Source organism: Bos grunniens, chromosome 10, assembly GCF_055505025.1.
Source record: "Bos grunniens cultivar Pamir isolate PY7600 chromosome 10, Bosgru_T2T1.0, whole genome shotgun sequence".
NCBI lineage: Eukaryota > Metazoa > Chordata > Mammalia > Artiodactyla > Bovidae > Bos > Bos grunniens.
In genome coordinates this window covers 57,185,396-57,206,469 of record NC_141174.1, presented here as the reverse complement: position 1 = coordinate 57,206,469, position 21,074 = coordinate 57,185,396, and the positions used below count along the sequence as shown (strand labels likewise).

General features: G+C 39.5%; 1 protein-coding gene across 39 annotated transcripts in view; it reads left to right on the top strand.

The window, feature by feature from the left end:
* HERC1 (HECT and RLD domain containing E3 ubiquitin protein ligase family member 1) overlaps positions 1–21,074 on the top strand; it is a 214,403-nt gene that overhangs the window by 20,357 nt on the left and 172,972 nt on the right. The gene's annotated exons all lie outside the window — the stretch shown is intronic.

The window sequence follows — 21,074 nt, the reverse complement described above, 5'->3', positions numbered from 1 at the left end:
TTCAGCTTTAGCATCATTCCTTCCAAAGAAATCCCAGGGCTGATCTCCTTCAGAATGGACTGGTTGGATCTCCTTGCAGTCCAAGGGACTCTCAAGAGTCTTCTCCAACACCACAGTTCAAAAGCATCGATTCTTTGGTGCTCAGCCTTCTTCACAGTCCAACTCTCACATCCATCCATGACCACAGGAAAAACCATAGCCTTGACTAGACAAACCTTTGTTGGCAAAGTAATGTATTTGCTTTTGAATATGCTATCTAGGTTGGTCATAACTTTCCTTCCAAGGAGTAAGCGTCTTTTAATTTCATGGCTTCAGTCACCATCTGTAGTGATTTTGGAGCCCAGAAAAATAAAGTCTGACACTGTTTCCACTGTTTCCCCATCTATTTCCCATGAAGTGATGGGACCGGATGCCATGATCTTTGTTTTCTGAATGTTGAGCTTTAAGCCAACTTTTTCACTCTCCACTTTCATCAAGAGGCTTTTGAGTTTCTCTTCACTTTCTGCTATAAGGGTGGTGTCATCTGTGTATCTGAGGTTATTGATATTTCTCCCGGCAATCTTGATGCCAGCTTGTGTTTCTTCCAGTCCAGCGTTTCTCATGATGTACTCTGCATATAAGTTAAATAAACAGAGTGACAATATACGTCGTTGACGAACTCCTTTTCCTATTTGGAACCAGTCTGTTGTTCCATGTCCAGTTCTAACTGTTGCTTCCTGATCTGCATACAGATTTCTCAAGAGGCAGATCAGGTGGTCTGGTATTCCCATCTCTTGAAGAATTTTCCACAGTTTATTGTGATCCACACAGTCAAAGGCTTTGGCATAGTCAATAAAGCAGAAAGAGATTAGTTCTAGTAATTTTCTGGTGGAGTCTTTAGGGTTTTCTATGTAGAGGATCATGTCATCTGCAAATAGTGAGAGTTTTACTTCTTCTTTTCCAATTTGGATTCCTTTTATAGTAAAGTTGCAGGATATAAAATCAACACACAGAAATCCCTTGCATTCCTATACACTAATAATGAGAAAACAGAAAGAGAAATTAAGGAAACAATTCCATTCACCATTGCAACGAAGAGAATAAAATACTTAGGAATATATCTACCTAAAGAAACTAAAGACCTATATATAGAAAACTATAAAACACTGGTGAAAGAAATCAAAGAGGACACTAATAGATGGAGAAATATACCATGTTCATGGATTGGAAGAATCAATATAGTGAAAATGAGTATACTACCCAAAGCAATTTATAGATTCAATGCAATCCCTATCAAGCTACCAACAGTATTCTTCACAGAGCTAGAACAAATAATTTCACAATTTGTATGGAAATACAAAAAACCTCGAATAGCCAAAGCGATCTTGAGAAAGAAAAATGGAACTGGAGGAATCAACCTACCTGACTTCAGGCTCTACTACAAAGCCACAGTTATCAAGACAGTATGGTACTGGCACAAAGACAGAAATATAGATCAATGGAACAAAATAGAAAGCCCAGAGATAAATCCACGCACATATGGACACCTTATCTTTGACAAAGGAGGCAAGAATATACAGTGGATTAAAGACAATCTCTTTAACAAGTGGTGCTGGGAAATCTGGTCAACCACTTGTAAAAGAATGAAACTAGAACACTTTCTAACACCATATACAAAAATAAACTCAAAATGGATTAAAGATCTCAACATAAGACCAGAAACTATAAAACTCCTAGAGGAGAACATAGGCAAAACACTCTCTGACATACATCACAGAAGGATCCTCTATGACCCACCTCCCAGAATATTGGAAATAAAAGCAAAAATAAACAAATGGGACCTAATTAAACTTAAAAGCTTCTGCACATCAAAGGAAACTATTAGCAAGGTGAAAAGACAGCCTTCAGAATGGGAGAAAATAATAGCAAATGAAGCAACCGACAAACAACTAATCTCAAAAATATACAAGCAACTCCTACAGCTCAACTCCAGAAAAATAAATGACCCAATCAAAAAATGGGCCAAAGACCTAAATAGACATTTCTCCAAAGAAGACATACAGATGGCTAACAAACACTTGAAAAGATGTTCAACATCACTCTTTATCAGAGAAATGCAAATCAAAACCACTATGAGGTACCATTTCACACCAGTCAGAATGGCTGCGATCCAAAAGTCTACAAATAATAAATGCTGGAGAGGGTGTGGAGAAAAGGGAACCCTCTTACACTGTTGGTGGGAATGCAAATTAGTACAGCCACTATGGAGAACAGTGTGGAGATTCCTTAAAAAACTGGAAATAGAACTGCCTTATGATCCAGCAATCCCACTGCTGGGCATACACACTGAGGAAACCAGAAGGGAAAGAGACACGTGTACCCCAATGTTCATCGCAGCACTGTTTATAATAGCCAGGACATGGAAGCAACCTAGATGTCCATCAGCAGATGAATGGATAAGAAAGCTGTGGTACATATACACAATGGAGTATTACTCAGCCATTAAAAAGAATACATTTGAATCAGTTCTAATGAGGTGGATGAAACTGGAGACTATTATACAGAGTGAAGTAAGCCAGAAGGAAAAACATAAATACAGTATACTAACGCATGTATATGGAATTTAGAAAGATGGTAACGATAACCCTGTGTACGAGACAGCAAAAGAGACACTGATGTATAGAACAGTCTTATGGACTCTGTGGGAGAGGGTGGGAAGATTTGGGAGAATGTCATTGAAACATGTGAAATGTCATGTATGAAACGAGATGCCAGTCCTGGTTCAGTGCACGATGCTGGATGCTTGGGGCTGGTGCGCTGGGAGGGCCCAGGGGGATGGTATGGGGAGGTTGGGAGGGAGGAGGGTTAGAAAAGAGAAAAATTTTTAAAAAAAAGAAAAAGAAAAAAAAGAAAAAAAAAAAAAGAAAAAAAAAAATAAAGATATCAGGCACCTTCAAAAAAAAAAAAAAAAAAAAAAGCAGAAAGAGATGTTTTTCTGGAACTCTTTTGCTTTTTCCATGATCCAGCGGATGTTGGCAATTTGATCTCTGGTTCCTCTGCCTTTTCTAAAACCAGCTTGAACATCAGGAAGTTCACGGTTCACATATTGCTGAAGCCTGGCCTGGAGAATTTTGAGCATTACTTTACTAGCATGTGAGATGAGTGCAATTGTGCGGTAGTTTGAGCATTCTTTGGCATTGCCTTTCTTTGAGATTGGAATGAAAACTGACCTTTTCCAGTCCTGTGGCCACTGCTGAGTTTTCCACATTTGCTGGCATATTGAGTGTAGCACGTTCACAGCATCATCTTTCAGGATTTGGAATAGCTCATTATAGGTGATGCTAAATTTGATCATTAATTTAAAGTGGACGCTGTTACCAGATCACTTCACTCTTAAGTGCACATTCCCCCACTCCCTTTGTAACTGATAATTAATCTAGGAAGTGTGGTATTTTGAGATTATGTGAAAATCCTCTGTTGTTGCACATGGGCTTTCTTTAGTTGTGGTGAGTTGGGGCTGCTCCTCATTGCGGTGCATGAGCTTCTCATTGCAGTGGCTTCTCTTGTGGAGCACAGGCTGTAGGTGCACGGGCTTCAACAGTTGCAGCACATGGCCTCAGTAGTTGTGGCTTGAGGGCTCTAGAGCATGGGTTCAGTTGTGGTGTAAGGGCTTAGTTGGCATGTGGAATCTTCTCCAACCAGGGATCGAACCCATGTCCCTTGCATTGGCAGGCGGATTCTTATCCAGTGTACCACCAGGGAAGTCCTGTGTATTATTTATTTAACCAGTTTCTTATTGGTGGACTTAAGACTGTTTCTTCTTTTTGCTCTTTATACCTTTTATTTTTTTCTGCTACTTTAAAAGACTGTGATGAATAGGATATTTCTTAGTTTAAGCATTACCCTATTCTTAATTAAAATTGCATAATGCAAATGTTGATTGAGCCTAGTCTTATTGAGTATATACCTTCTAAATATCCTTAAAATTTATCTCCTCACAAACCCGATCTATTATGATTGTTTTCTTTTAGGCCCTCATCTCTTAACTTTTCGGGTATTTCTTGTGTCCTGGGCATTCTGTTCTTTTCTTCTTTCTCAGTATTATCCACAGCTCCTTCTGGGTGACTTTTGTTATGTAGTGTTATCATAGTATATTCCAGTTGCTTGCACATCCTTCTCATCTGGGTTCTGAGTCCTGTGGGCATACTGTGCTTTGTGTGTAATAGATTTTCCTAATGTAGATGCATTTGTACCTTTTTCTGGTAACATTTATTTATTTTTGGTTGCACTTGGGTCTTCTTGCTGTGTGCAGGCTTTCTCTAGTTGCAACGTGTGGGGTCTACTCTTCATTGTGGTGCACAGGCTTCTCATTTTGGTGGCTTCTGTTGTGGAGCCCAAGCTCTAGGTGTGTGCAAGCTCAGCAGTTTTGTTACTTTGAAGCCAGTTAGTATTTGGTACTGTAATGTCTCCTTGCCTGTCCCCTGTTTCTTTTGATACACCATTAGTTCTTTCTGCTGCTGCTGCTGCTAAGTCACTTCAGTCATGTCCGACTCTGTGCGACCCCATAGACACCAACCCACCAGGCTCCCCTGTCCCTGGGATTCTCCAGGCAAGAACACTGGAGTGGGTTGCCATTTCCTTCTCCAGTGCATGAAAGTGAAAAGTGAAAGTGAAGTCACTCAGTCGTGCTAATACTCTCTTAAGTTTTGTTTTTTCTTCTCAGAATCATATTTGCATCCCTGGTGGCTCAGAGGTTAAAACGTCTGCCTGGAATGCAGGAGACCTGGGTTCAATCGCTGGGTTGGGAAGATCCCCTGGAGAAGGCATTGGCAACCCACTTCAGTACTTTGTCTGGAGAATCCCATGGAGGGAGGAGCCTGGTGGGCTACAGTCCATGGGATTGCAAAGAGTTGGACAGGACTGAGTGACTTCACGACGACGATCCTGAGATTGTGTGAGGATCTAGCCATAGTACCTGCTTCCTGCGTGTGTGCTTAGTAGCTAAGTTGTATCTGACTCTGTGTGACCGCATGGACTGTAGCCTGCCAGGCTCCTCTGTCCATGGGATTTCCCAGGCAAGAATACTGGAGTGGGGTTGCCATTTCCTTCTCCAAAGGATCTTCCCAACCCAGAGCTCAAACCTGAGTCTGCTTCATTGGCGGGCAGATTCTTTACCACTGAGTTTGCTATTTCTCCATTCTTTATTTTAGGAAGCCTCATAAAAATGAGTTCTTGAAATGTAAGTTGGATATATCATTGGGAGTTTAGTGAGGATAAATTTACCAAAAATGTTATGGTTGCCATGACTTAGACTTTAAATACTTGCAAATAGATGGTTCTAAAGAAGAGGGAGGAGATTTTTCTCTACAAACAGCATATGATGAGGAGCGCAATGGCAACCCACTCCAGTACTCTTGCCTGGAAAATCCCATGGACGGAGGAGCCTGGTAGGCTGCAGTCCATGGGGTAGCTAAGAGTCGGACATAACTGAGCGACTTCACTTTGACTTTTCACTTTCATGCATTGGAGGAGGAAATGGCAACCCACTCCAATGTTCTTGCCTTGAGAATCCCAGGGATGGGGAAGTCTGGTGGGCTGCCGTCTATGGGGTCTCACAGAGTCGGACACGACTGAAGTGACTTAGCAGCAGCAGCAGCAGCATTGGCCTCTTCAGGCCTCTAAATAATCTACTTTTGTTGAAGTCTGTTGTCTGATTCATGGCCTCTGGTGAGCTACAAATTAAGGTATCCTGCATATGCTGACATTACTATTTGCATTTCTGGAATAATTGCATCTATTTGCATAACAACAGGTTGTTGAACTTGACAAATTGATAATTTTATTCTTTTGTTCTCAAGGGTTCTTTCATTAGGAAGTGCACTGATGTTCTAAAAACCCCAAGATTGATAGCATCCATTGTTATAACTGTGTTACATTGAAAACAGAATAATTAAAAGTGTAGTAAATTTGCTCACAGCTAGTTATCAAACTTTTTGTACTAGAACATATTTTTATATATCACTCGTCAAAAAAAATGACTGTTTCTAATGTTAGTGTATATTCTTGATGGAATGTAAAAGAAGGAACTTGAAGTAGTTCAGATTGCTTTCCTTTAGGAGATATGTGGTGAACAAGACCATACAGTGCCATACCTAACATTTAGTTTCATAGTTTTCAAAGTACTTCTGTGTAAGAAGAATGGCAATTCCAAGATAAGAAAGATAACTGTGAGTAAGTTATTAGGACAGGTTTAATGGGATGGGGTGGGGGTTGGGGTGGGGATTGGCGGGTGATAATGTAGGTTCTGAATTTGTACTGAAGGAGGTATAGGACTTGTTAGGTAGAGAGGAAGGGGTGGGCATTCTTGGGGGGTGGGCAGCAACATGAGTAAGGGTACAGAGTAGAAGTGAATGCATCCCAGATGAGTGATGGTAGGGATTGGTAGGAGAAGGAAATGGCAACCCATTCCAGTATTCTTGCCTAGAGAATCCCGTGGACAGAGGAGTCTGGTGGGCTGCTGTCCATAGGGTCACACAGAGTCGGACACAACTGACATGACTTGGCATGCAGCATGCATGCAGGGATTGGTAGGGATGCCTGCCTGACCAAAACAGAGGGCTGCTGAGGAACATGTGGTAGTTAAGGTCTGATAAGTTAGAGTGAACTGTTCATTGTGAGCCTTGGGAAGCAGAGTGAGGAATTCTAAGCCTAGGGAGCTGTATTACCGAGGGTCCTGGCAGCGAACAAATGGACTAGTTACAGAGATTTGGGTAGAGTTAAGGAAAGCAACAAGGGATAGTGAAGTTCCCAAGGCCTTACAGTATCCAGCCATTGGTACTTTTAAGCCAGCAGGGACAGGGAAAGGAATACTGAAGCCTGATGAGAGCGGGAGCAGTGGAAGCCAAGGACCTGTGGCCACAGGGGAAGGGTTCCCAGGTGGGGAGAAAGCCAGGGAAATAAGGACCTCGGTTTCTTTTTCTTTTCATCCTCTAGTGCCTGTCATTGGCCTGACCCAAATGGAAACTAGGGGAGCTTGACAGTATAGTCCACAAAGTAAGCCGTAAGTTCAGCTCAGTCCCTCAGTCATGTCCGACTCTTTGCGACCCCATGGACTGCCATTAACTTCTTTATGGGTAGGTAATGAAATAACTGGTTAAAACAGAGATTTTAGAACATTAGCAGAAGTAGGTAGAATGCACTGGAATGGGTAGACTCTTTGGGAGCCCATTGCAGTTTCCCAGGGTAGGTTATGACAGCTGAAATTGAGAGGAGCCAGTGGAAATGTTAAAAGAGGCTGGGGTGTAAAGGAAAGGCCTGAGTCAGACTGTTCTATGATTTTGACTTAGGGTACTTGAGTTGAGGTATCAGAGGAGCTGGTTTTGTAAGGATGTAGGAGTGTAGGATAGAAGAGCATTAGGAGGTAGAGAAGCTAGAAGAGATTGAAGTTAATTTTGGAATGGTGAATTGAGGGTGGGCAGCATTGACATGGTGATGTCCACGAGGCTTTTGGAAACAGAACTGGTGCTCTGCAGAGATACTGTCCAGAGATGTGGATTTGCGAGGTAGCTGTGTAGTGATGGGTTCACCTTTAGCAATGAAGATATATGGTTGATATAAAAAGAAGGAAAAGTATTGAGGAAAAAAAAGAGGACATCTCAGAACCTTTGGGCTTTAAGTGGATAGGAGGAGGCAAGAAATCTCCCAGTTATTGGGTTTAAAATATTTTTTTTGGTCACCTTTAATGAATAGGGCTTCCCAGGTGGCTCAGTGTTAAAGAATCTGCCGATGCAGGAGATGCAGGTTTAATCCCTGGGTGGGGAAGATCCCCTGGAGAAGAAAATGGCAACCCAATCCAGTATTCTTGCCTTGAAAATCCCATGGACAGAGAAGCCTTGTGGGCTAAAGTGTGTGGGTGTCATAAAAGAGTTGGACACCACTTAGCAACTAAACAACAGTGAAGCATAATTAATATACAATAAAATGTACCATTTAGTGAGCAGTTTGACAAATTTTGACCAATGTATGGTCCTGAAACTACTACCAGAGTCATGATATAGTCCATGTTCATCATCCCCAGAAATTTCCACCATACCTCCTTGTGAGTGGTTAATTTACTCTCCGTATTCCCTAGTCACTGGCAACCAGTGATCTGCTTTCTATCATTATAGTGTTGCTTCTTCTGGAATTACTTATATATTATATATATATATATGGGCTTCTCTTGTGGCTCAGCTGGTAAAGAGTCTACCTGCAATGCTTGAGACCTGGGTTTGATCCCTGGGTTGGGAAGATACTCTGGAGAAGGAAAGCTACCCACTCCAGTATTCTGGCCTGGAGAATTCTATGGACTGTATAGTCCATGGGGTTGCAAAGAGTTGGACACGACTGAACGACTATATGTATATATATATATATGGAAGCATAGTTATATAGTCTTTTTTATGTCTGGCTTCTTTAGTGTAATTCGTTTGTGATTCATTTGCACTGTTGCTTACATCAGTAGTTTATTCCTTTTTATTACTGAGTGACATGCCATTGTATCGATACACTGTAATTTGTTTATCCATTCATCATCAGTTGATGGAGTTTCCAATTTTAAGCTATTATGAATAAAGCTGCTATGAACATTCACTTACAGATTTTTATGTGGTCATATGTTTTCTTTTTTCTGGACAAATACCTACGGAGTGGAATTGCTGCATGTACAGTAAATATAATGTATGTTTAGTTTTATCTATCAGTTTTCCACTTTATAGTCTCAGTAGAAGTTCATGAGAGTTTTAGTTGCTCCACATCCTCACAAATACTTGGTATTGTCTGTTAGCCATTTTTGTGGGTTTGTAATAGTATTTCATTGTAGTTTTAATTTCCATCTCTCTAATGACTAATGTTGAGCATCTCTTATATGCCTGTTTGGCCATTTATGTATCTTTGGTGACATATCTGTTCACATATTATATCCATTAAAAAAATTGTGTTGTCTTATTACTAGTTGGAAGGGTTCATTTTATATATTCTTGATACTAGTCCTTTGTTGGCTATATGTTTCGCAGATAGGTTAAATTTGAGGCTGGCTTTTTCATTTTCTTTTCTTTTTTTTAACTTCATTTTCTTAATAGTGCTTTTTGGACAGAAAAGTTTTTGAGTTATGATGACGTTCAATGTATCAAGTTTTTGAGTCCTATTTAAGACATTTTTGCCTAATACAGGGTTGCTAAGATTGTTTTCCTTCTAGAGATTTTTAGTTTTAGCTCTTACATTTAGGTCTGTGGGCCAATTTGAGTTGATTTTTGTATATGGTATGAAATCATTTAAGGATCTTGAGAGAGTGGCTAGGAGGAACAGATTTTATCACAGCAACAAATAAATAACTGAATTGGCAAATGATTTACTGAAACAGTCTGAGATTTTTAGTTTTTAGAAATTAAGTGATGCAGAACGTGCAATGGTCACGGTAGTTATAAGCAGCACGATTTAGTGGTTGAGGGTGGATGTCACACTGCTCTGGTTTGAATCCTTACTCTATCACTTACTTGTCAGTGATATTGGGTCACTGTTTAGCCTTTCTGTGCCTCCAGTTTCCTTTCCTTGCAAATGGGAATAATAAGAGTACCTATTTCGTAAAGTTCTGAGATTAAATAAGATAACAGGTGGAAAGGGTTTAGTACAGTGCCTGCCAAATAGAAAATATTCAGTGAATGTTAGTGGCTATTATTGCTCTTTTCACAAAGAGAATGTTAGAAAGCCACAGAATTTGATAAATTCATTTGTAGGAATGATTAAGTCTACTTCTGTGCTCAAATCCATCAACTTCCCTCACTAATTTATGTTTTAGAAAGAAAGGTAGTGCTATTTGGTTTCTTTTTCAGTCCTTTGGTAGTTTTTAAAACCACAGTTTTCATTGATGGCTTTAGTAGTTTGTATATATAATTAAATTTGGATTTGTGCATTGGACCGTGAGTAGAAAAAAGAACAATTGGCCTTTAGTGGTATAAATCATTACTGTAAATTAAAACAAGGCAACAGCAGTTTTTTTTTTTTTTTCCTTTTGCCAGTATTTAGCTGGTTCATCAGGATTGTGAATTGGTTGTTCTTGAATACAAGCAAAAACCCATTAGTTTGATTCAGTTTTGTCTCTAGTTCTTTACTTGCTGAATAAGCATGTCTGCTTCCTGGTTTATTTGACTAGTTGTCATTATTGATGTAGCAAAACAGTTTGTCAGCAAACTCAGCAAGTCCTTTCATTTTCTAAGTGTACTCACTTTCTAAGTAGGAATAATAACAAGAAAAGCATTTTCCTTTTTTTATCAACTGTTTACTTTTGTGCAGCTAAACATTGATAATTTGTGTGGCTTATTGAGTTAGAGTGCCAAAATCAGTGTCAGCTTAATGAAGTCCTGGAGAAGGGACATACTTGGGGCAGGGTGGGGAGAGTGAGATCACAGTGTGCACTTCATTTTCAACTGCAGAACTTTGAAAATGGGCTGTCCCTCTTGCATTTCCAGAAGTGCCCTTGTTAAGTACCTTTATTGAGGCCTTTCTTACGTGAATCTCTAAATTGATAAATTCAGAGCTTCATACATTCATAGGGGTGGTGGGGGATGACAGGTTCAGTTTTACTTATTTATGTATTTATTTATTTATGTTGTGTCTCATGGCTTGTGGGATCTTAGTTCCACAACCAGGTATTGAAGCTAAACTGAGGCCCTTGGTAGTGAAAGTGTGGAGTCCTGCCCATTATACTGCCAGGGAATTCAACAAGTTCAGTTTTAAACATGATAAGTTTAAGAGATCTTCTTTTAAAATTTCTTTCAATTTAAGATTTAAGATCTGAGTGGTTATATCATGTTAGCAGTGGATGCTCATGTCTGGAGTTCAGGAGGGAGACATTTAGACTAACTCCGTATATGAGAGGAAGGTGAAAGCCTTGGGAGTAGCTAGAACTACTTCAGAAATGTATGTACAGTGATAGGAGGAGACAAGTGGATGGAAGACAGAATCCACAGTGTCCGTCTCCTGTGGTACCACCATACTTGGAATCAACTCTTTATGTCAGTTAAGAGTAAGAGAATACCTGGGTTTAAATTTGATTCTATGTAAATAAGAAACCACAGACCCAGACTGCTTAAGCAAATGTTTATTGAGGTCCCTTTATGTGCTTTACCTTTATTTCTGAACATTAAGAATATAAGCAAAATTGACACAGTTCTTGCCCTCATGGACTTAGTAGACTAACACGAGAGGACACTAAACAAATTGTCACATAAGTAGTATGTAATTGCAAACTCTGCAGAATGCTGTGGAGGTAAAATACTAGTTGTTGTGTGAGCATTGTAAAAGAGGGACTCGATCCTATCCGGGCACAGTCAGGGACAACTTCCCTGTGGAAGTGACATTTAATTCATATTAATAGTTATTGAGTATCAGTGCCTGGTACCGGGCTGTTAAAATTGAGAGCTTGTGACTAGACAGTAACTGGGTGAGAGGGGCTGGGATGGGGATGATAGGCTCTAAGTAGAGGGAGCATGTACAAAGGTTCTGCAATAGAAAGAAGCACACTGCCTTCTAGGAATTAAACAGCTCTGGTGTGGCTGGCTAGAGAAGGGCCAGCCTTCTCAGTGAAAAAATTTTAACTTTGAAAATAGACTTTATTTAGGACTGTCCTGGTGGTCCAGTGCTTAAGACTCTGAGCTTCTACTGCAGGGGTTGAGAGTTCGAGACCTGGTCGGGGAATCCATGTGGGAGCCCTGTGTCCCACGTGCCACATAGTGCAGCCAAAAAATGAAAAAAAAAAAAAAAAAAAGACATTTAGCTCTTTGTTATAGAAAAATATTAAACATATACAGAAGTGGAGAGAATACTTCCCAACATAAGTCTTCAACAGTTATCAGTTCGTGACCACTTTATTTCAGTGTTTTCATTCAGTAACACTTTGAACACCAAATGTGTGGGGTTTTTCTTCACACCAACCAGTCCTGTAACTCTGCTGCTGCTGCTGCTGCTGCTGCTAAGTTGCTTGAGTCGTGTCCGACTCTGCGATCCCACGGACTGCAGCCTACCAAGCTCCTCCGTCCGTGGGATTTTACAAGCAAGAGTACTGGAGTGGGGTGCCATCGCCTTCTCCGCCTGTAACTCTAGGCCTCCAGTTTAACTCAGTGCTGATACTGACTATCTGGAATTAGCACAGACCCCATAGATGAATGGTTCAGTCCCACAGATCTGTCCCCATTTGCCCCAGGTTTATTTTGTATACAAAGTATACTCCCAAGTATACTTTGCCAGCTATACTTCTTAGCAACTGGCTGTAAATTGGGTGTTCCCAGTACCTCCTCGGAGAAGGCAATGGCACCCCACTCCAGTACTCTTGCCTGGAGAATCCCATGGACGGAGGAGCCTGGTGGGCTGCAGACCATGGGATCGCGAAGAGTTGGACACGACTGAGCGACTTCACTTTCACTCTTCTCTTTCATGCATTGGAGAAGGAAATGGCAACCCACTCCAGTGTTCTTGCCTGGAGAATCCCAGGGACAGGGGAGCCTGATGGGCTTCCGTCTATGGGGTCGCACAGAGTCGGACACAACTGACGAGACTTAGCAGTACCTCCTCATCAGGTTTGATAGTTTGCTCGAATGGCTCACAACACTTAATAAAACACTTTCCTTGCATTTACTGACTTATAAAGGATACAACTCAGGAACAACCAAATGGAAGAGATGGTTTGGGCAAGGTATTTATGGGGGACAGGGGGTGGAAGTGTGGCTAAAGAGCTTCCAGGCCTTCCTTGAGCATACTGGAAGCTCTCCATACCTGGTCTTTTAGGGGTTTTAATGGAGCTTTCATTATTTCATCATCATTGATTAAAGCATTGGCCCATTGGTGATTTACGTCAATCTCCACCCCTTCTCCCCTCCTGGAAGGTGGGGGTTGGGGGCTGAAAGTCCCAACACTAATTATGGCTTGGATTTCTGAGGACCTGCCTCCATTCTGAAACTGTCTAAGGGTCCCAAGCCACCAGTCATCCTGTTAGCATGCAAAAGATACTTACCACTCCAGTGATCCCAAGGGTTTTAAGAGCTATGTGCCTGAACTGGACAAAGATCAAGTATCTTCTTTCATATCATACCACATGCTCCCATCCACTTTCCTTGTCTCTTGTATTATTTTGAAACAAATCCCAGATATCATATTCCAGAGGATTTTAAAGCAGAGGAGGGACACAATCAGGTTTGTTTTTTGAAGCACTACTCTGGCTAGGGAGGCAAAGAAGGGTTGGTGGTCCAGATGAGAGATAGTTGTAGTTTGAATGAGGCTTGTGACAGTAAAAATGGAGATACATGGATAGATTTGAGAGCCTTTTAGGAGATGATACATAAGTGCCAAAGTATGCACCCTAGGGTATGTGAAAATTCCAAGATTTTCAAGAAAAAGGATAAATCTTGCCTACAATAAAGAAACAAAGCAGCTGCTAAGTAGCATGAGTTGGTGTTGTGGAAAGGGTAGGGCATTCATAATGTATTTCTTTAGTGAGTTTTGTTCAACTCAACAAACTTTGTTGACTTTAGTACTGTATTTGTAGTTACAGTTGATACATTCTGGTTCTGTGGGTGGCCAGTTCATCCTCGAACCTCCTGCTTCTTTGCATTACTTGCATAGCTTTACTCTTTTTTTTTTTTAATATAAATTTATTTATTTTAATTAGAGGCTAATTACTTTACAATATTGTATTGGTTTTGCCATACATCAGCATGAATCCGCCACAGGTATACACGTGTTCCCCATCCTGAACCCCCCTCCCTCCTCCCTCCCCGTACCATCCCTCTGGGTCGTCCCAGTGCACCAGCCCCAAGCATCCAGTATCATGCATCGAACCTGGACTGGCGATTTGTTTCATATGTGATATTATACATGTTTCAATGCCATTCTCCCAAATCATCCCACCCTCTCCCACAGAGTCCAAAAGACTGTTCTATACATCTGTGTCTCTTTTGCTGTCTTGCATAGCTTTACTCTTAAGGCCCTACTTCCAGGCCAGTGATGACCGGTTTCTGTGTTCTCTTAATTATAGTGAAGCAGGCTTTTTACTTTTCTGAGCCACGGGTCTAGGCCTTGGTTTCACAGCATCCTCTGCTCCTCCCCCATGCAATGTAACGTCTACTTTAAAAAAAAAAAATATATATATATATATATGTTTATATATATATGTATATTTATGTATAAAATATCAGATTTACCATCTTAACCACTTTTTTTTTAAATTTTATTTTATTTTTAAACTTTACATAATTGTATTAGTTTTGCCAAATATCAAAATGAATCCGCCACAGGTATACATGTGTTCCCCATCCTGAACCCTCCTCCCTCCTCCCTCCCCATACCATCCCTCTGGGTCGTCCCAGTGCACTAGCCCCAAGCGTCCAGTATCGTGCATCGAACCTGGACTGGCATCTCGTTTCATACATGATATTTTACATGTTTCAATGCCATTCTCCCAAATCGTCCCACCCTCTCCCTCTCCCATAGAGTCCATAAGACTGTTCTATACATCAGTGTCTCTTTTGCTGTCTCGTACACAGGGTTATTGTTACAACCTTTCTAAATTCCATATATATGCATTATTATACTGTATTGGTGTTTTTCCTTCTGGCTTACTTCACTCTGTATAATAGGCTCCAGTTTCATCCACCTCATTAGAACTGATTTGAATGTTTTCTTTTTAATGGCTGAGTAATACTCCATTGTGTATATGTACCATAGCTTTCTTATTCATTCATCTGCTGATGGACATCTAGGTTACTTCCATGTCCTGGCTATTATAAACAGTGCTGCGATGAACATAGGGGTACACATGTCTCTTTCCCTTCTGGTTTCCTCAGTGTGTATGCCCAGCAGTGGGATTGCTGGATCATAAGGCAGTTCTATTTCCAGTTTTTTAAGGAATCTCCACACTGTTCTCCATAGTGGCTGTACTAGTTTGCATTCCCACCAACAGTGTAAGAGGGTTCTTTTTTCTCCACACCCTCTCCAGCATTTATTATTTGTAGACTTTTGGATCACAGCCATTCTGATTGGTGTGAAATGGTACCTCATAGTGGTTTTGATTTGCATTTCTGTGATAATGAGTGATGTTGAGCATCTTTTCATGTGTTTGTTAGCCCTCTGTATGTCTTCTTTGGAGAAATGTCTATTTAGTTCTTTGGCCCATTTTTTGATTGGGTCATTTATTTTTCTGGAGTTGAGCTGTAGGAGTTGTTTGTATATTTTTGAGATTAGTTGTTTGTCAGTTGCTTCATTTGCTATTATTTTCTCCCATTCTGAAGGCTGCCTTTTCACCTTGCTAATAGTTTCCTTTGATGTGCAGAAGCTTTGACAAAATTCAACACCCATTTATGATAAAAACTCTCCAGAAAGCAGGAATAGAAGGAACATACCTCAACATAATAAAAGCTATATATGACAAACCCACAGCAAACATTATCCTCAATGGTGAAAAATTGAAAGCATTTCCTCTAAAGTCAGAAACAAGACAAGGGTGCCCACTTTCACCATTACTATTCAACATAGTTTTGGAAGTTTTGGACACAGCAATCAGAGCAGAAAAAGAAATAAAAGGAATCCAAATTGGAAAAGAAGAAGTAAAACTCTCACTATTTGCAGATGACATGATCCTCTACATAGAAAACCCTAAAGACTCCACTAGAAAATTACTAGAACTAATCAATGACTATAGTAAAGTTGCAGGATATAAAACCAACACACAGAAATCCCTTGCATTCCTATACACTAATAATGAGAAAACAGAAAGAGAAATTAAGGACACAATTCCATTCACCATTGCAACGGAAAGAATAAAATACTTAGGAATATATCTACCTAAAGAAACTAAAGACCTATATATAGAAAACTATAAAACACTGGTGAAAGAAATCAAAGAGGACACTAATAGATGGAGAAATATACCATGTTCATGGATTGGAAAAATCAATATAGTGAAAATGAGTATACTACCCAAAGCAATTTATAGATTCAATGCAATCCCTATCAAGCTACCAACAGTATTCTTCACAGAGCTAGAACAAATAATTTCACAATTTGTATGGAAATACAAAAAGCCTCGAATAGCCAAAGCAATCTTAAGAAAGAAGAATGGAACTGGAGGAATCAACCTACCTGACTTCAGGCTCTACTACAAAGCCACAGTTATCAAGACAGTATGGTACTGGCACAAAGACAGAAATATAGATCAATGGAACAAAATAGAAAGCCCAGAGATAAATCCACACACATATGGACACCTTATCTTTGACAAAGGAAGCAAGCAAGAATATACAATGGATTAAAGACAATCTCTTTAACAAGTGGTGCTGGGAAATCTGGTCAACCACTTGTAAAAGAATGAAACTAGAACACTTTCTAACACCATACACAAAAATAAACTCAAAATGGATTAAAGATCTCAACATAAGACCAGAAACTATAAAACTCCTAGAGGAGAACATAGGCAAAACACTCTCTGACATACATCACAGCAGGATCCTCTATGACCCACCTCCCAGAATATTGGAAATAAAAGCAAAAATAAACAAATGGGACCTAATTAACCATCTTAACCACTTTTAAGTGTACAGTTCAGTGGTATTAAATATATTTATAATGATGATGACTCTCATCATTGTCCATCTCCATAGCTATTTTTATTTTGTGAAAACTGAAAACTATTCCCATTAAGCAATAACTGTTTATCCCCCTTCCTCCAAGCCCTTGACAACCACCATTCTGTTTTCTGTCTCTATGATTTTGACAGTATACTCTTAAGTACCTCATATGAATGGAATCATACAGTATTTGTCATTTTGTGACTGGATTATTTCACTTAGCATAACATCCTCAAGGTTCATTCATGTTGTAGTATGTGTTAGAATTTCTTTCCTTTTTAAGGCTGAATAATATCCTATTATATGGATAATACCATGTTTTGTTTATCCATTCATCTGTTGATGGGCACTGGGTTGCTTCTGTCTTTTAGCTTTTGTGAGTAATGCTGCTATGAACATGTGTTTACAGTATGTGTTCTAGACCCTGGTTTTAATTCTTTTGGGTATAACCCAGAAATGGAATTGCTGAATCATATAAAAATTCTGTTTGTAATTTTTTGAGGAACGCTGTACAGTTTTCTGGGTTTTGCAGGTGGCTCAGTGGTAAAGAATCTGCCTGCCAGTGCAGGAGACAAGGGAGATGTGGGTTCACTCCCTGGGTTGGGAAGATCCCTTGGAGGAGGAAATGGCAACCCACTCCATATTCTTTTTTTTTTTTTTTAAAGATGGCTATAATTTTTTTATTTTTTAAATTATGAAAGTATGATAACACATTTACAGGAGACTTGGAAAATGCAGCACAAAGTTACATATAGTTCCACTATATATTACAGTTATTTTTTCAGTAGATTAAGATTTTTAGTTGGAGTTTCAATATCAAATCTCAAAAATTAATAAAATGAATAGAGGTAAAAGTAGAAAGATGTAGGACCTGAAAAGCACTGTGAACCAATTCAACATAATTAAGATGTATACAATTTTCACATTATAGCAGGATACAAATTCTATTCAAGTTCCCATAGACTCTACACCAGGAGACACTGCAGCATATCTAGGGACATAAAACAAGGTGCAAAAATTTTCTGGTCTCAAAGTATTGAAATCATATAGGGTCTGTTCTCTTATCACTGTGAAATTATGTTAGAAATCAATATCAAAAGATATTTGAAAATAAATCACAGATTTTGAAGTGCAGTGTGACATTTACCAAGAGAGATCTTTGACAGCCATTGAAAGCTTCAATAAAGTTCAAGACTGAAAAAACACAGAGGTGAGTGCAGAAAAGAATATGAAAATGAGAAATTAATATTAAAGATATTTTTAAAACCTCATGGATTTGGAAATTAAATATCCACTTTTAAATGATATGACTCCATTATTATTACCTGGAAGATCCTATGGACAGAGGAACCTGGTGGGCTGCAGTCCATGGGGTTGCAAAGGGTTGGACACAGCTTAGAGACTGAGCATGAGCACAAGCACAGTGCTGTTTCCCACTCACACCAACGGTGCTCAAGGGCGCCCGTTTCTCCACAGTGAGGTGGTAGCTCATTGTATTAACAGTTTTGATTTGCCCTACTTTAATGATTAATGATATTGACCTTTTCATGTGCTGACTGGCCACTTGTATATCTTCTTTGAAGAGAGATCTATTCAAGTCCTTTCCCCATTTTGAATTGGGGTTGGTTTATTTTGTTTTGTTACTGCTTTTAAGAAGATCTCTGTATATCTTGGCTTTTAATCTCTTACCAGATACATGATTTGCAAATATTTTCTTCCATTCTGTGGGTTGCCTTTTTACTCCATTGATACTGTCTTTTGATGAATAAAATTTAAAAATTTTCATGAAGTCAACTTTGTCTTTTTGTTGTTGTTGTTGCTTGTGCCTTTGGTGTGGTATCTGGGACTTCAGTGCTAAATGCAGTGTCCTGAAGCTTTTGCCCTATGTTTTCTTCTAAGAGTTGTGGGTCTTACAATAGGTCTTTGATCCATTTGAGTTAATTTTTATATATGGTGTGAGATAAGGGTTCAGTTTCATTCTTTGCATGTGGATACTTAATTTTCTGAGCACCATTTGTTGAAAAGATTGTCCTTTTCCCATTGAATGTCTTGGCACCCTTGTCAAAAATCATTTGACCATGTATGTGAGGGTTTATTTCTGATCTCTAGTCTGTTTTTTCGGCTCTTTGAGGCTCTTTTATTCTATTCTTTGTCCTTTGTAGCGGCCTTTAAAATCAGGAAGTATAAGTCCTACAGCTTTGTTCTTTCTCAAGATTGTTTCGGCCCTTGAGATTCTGTATGAATTTTAGTATTCAGTTGGTCTATTTTTGCCCAAAAAATGTCCTTAGGGTTTTTATAGGAGTTGCATTAAATCTGTAGATCACTTTGCATAGTATTGACATCTTCACAGTATTAAGTCTTCTAATCCATGTACATTTGGAGTGTTTTCATTCCCTGATTAAGTTAATTCCTCAGTATTTTATTCTTTTTGATGCTATTATAAATGGAATCATTTCCATAATTTCATATTGTGGTTATAGAAATGCAGTTGATTTTTGTGTGTATTGACTTTGTGTCCTGCTACTTTGCTGAATTCATTTGTTAGTTCTAACAGTGTGTGTATGGACTCTAGGATTTTCTATGTATAAGGTATTATTTGGTAACATAATTTTGCTTCTTTCTTTCCAATTTGGATAATTTTAATTTATTTTTCTTGCCTAATTAATCTGACTAGGACTTCTAAGACTGTGTTGAATAGAAGTAGCAAAAGTGAACATTCTTGCTTCGTTCCTGATCCTAGAGGAAAAGCTTTCAGTATTGAAGTATGATGTTCACAGTGCATTTTTGTATGTGGCCTTTACCTACCTACCTTTTTGAGATAGTTTCCTTCTATTCTTAGTTTGCTGGGTGTTTTTCACATGAAGAGATGTTGAATTTTATCAAATGCTTTTTCTGAATTTATTGAGATGATCATGTGGTTTGTTTTCCCGTCATTTGGTTTCACAGCATCTTGAGTCAGACTGGGTCCTAACACCTGCTCACAAGATATTTGACTTCTTTTTGCACCTCTGCATTTTTAATGGGGCTTACCAAGTGGCACAGTGGTAAAGAGTCTGTCTGCCAGTGCAGGAGACGCAGGAGACACTGGTTCAGTTCTTGGGTCAGGAAGATGCCCTGGAGGAGGAAATGGCAACCCACTCCAGTATTCTTGCCTGGAGAATCCAGTGGACAGAGGAGCCTGGCAGGGCTACCATCCATAGGGTTACAAAAAGTTGGACATGACTGAGCACACACTCACCCACCCACCACTTTTAGTCTTGTTTACAGTTATCCTTGTTAATTTAAGTACTTACCATTATTTGTAGTATTTTATTGTTCCAGTAGCTTCCATTTTCTCTCTTCCCTCAAATTCTATAGTTTTGTCTTCAAAACACCTAGTCCCTCAATAACTGACCGCCACTACTATCAATGGAGATCAGAACTTTCTTCCAAGCATCTTCTGAATCATTGCCTCCTTTACATAACTTGTACCAGAGCACAGTATTTGAGACACACTACAGAAAAGAATTGAAAACAACATAATAATCCCAGTTTGCAAGGTAGTTCTAAACCAGGAGCCCAGACCTGAAGATAGTCAGCTCAATAAATCAAAAGATAACTCTAACCAATGTGCTTGCTTTTAAATTTTATGTAATTGTTCTACTTCCCCAGAGGCATTTATCCAAGTGCCACAAGGGATGTTTGCTATTGTACGGATACCTCCTTACTCAGCATGTAAGTAATCAAGCAGTTATCTAAAACTTGAACAGTGCATTAAGCAACCATTGTTGAGGGAAACTGTGTTGGCTGTGAAGTCAGCTAGCTCTTCTACTTTCAGGGCGAGATTCCAGATTATTTGTTCATTGGTGCTCACTCTGATCCATGGGGAGAAAGTGCTCCTTATGGAGGCAAAGCCAGAATCATTTATGCCTCCTGGAGGTTCTTGTCTAAGGTGATTACAGAGGCTTTATGGGACAAACCAGTGAGAGACTTCTGTTTGGTTATGTAGGAAGAATAGGACAGTGAATACAGCAAGGGCACACTGTCCCTGTATTCTCAGGTATCAAGGCAACAGAGTCCCTAAGGATAGAGGTCAGTCCCCAAATTTCCACGTAAGAAGGTGTAACTAGGGGTGTACTTAAGGCACCTGCAGAAGTGTTAGTATCTGTGGATTCATTTATTGACATAGAGGTGTTAGCATTACTCAACCAAGGCTCAGACATTGTGTTGTTACACACTGAGAGGTTATCTGGGTACATAGATATGTTAATAAGTTTATAAAATGACTGGACTTAGATTGGCAACTCCACAGGACCTTTCTTGCAAGTATTCAAAATATCTCATTTTCCCCTCCCAGGGCTGGGTCAGATTGAAGCAAGGAATAAGTTTAGGCAGGCTTGGCACTCTGACTCTAAAATGGGCTCATGGAACAGTCTAAACTGGCAGCAGCATATGGAACCTCTG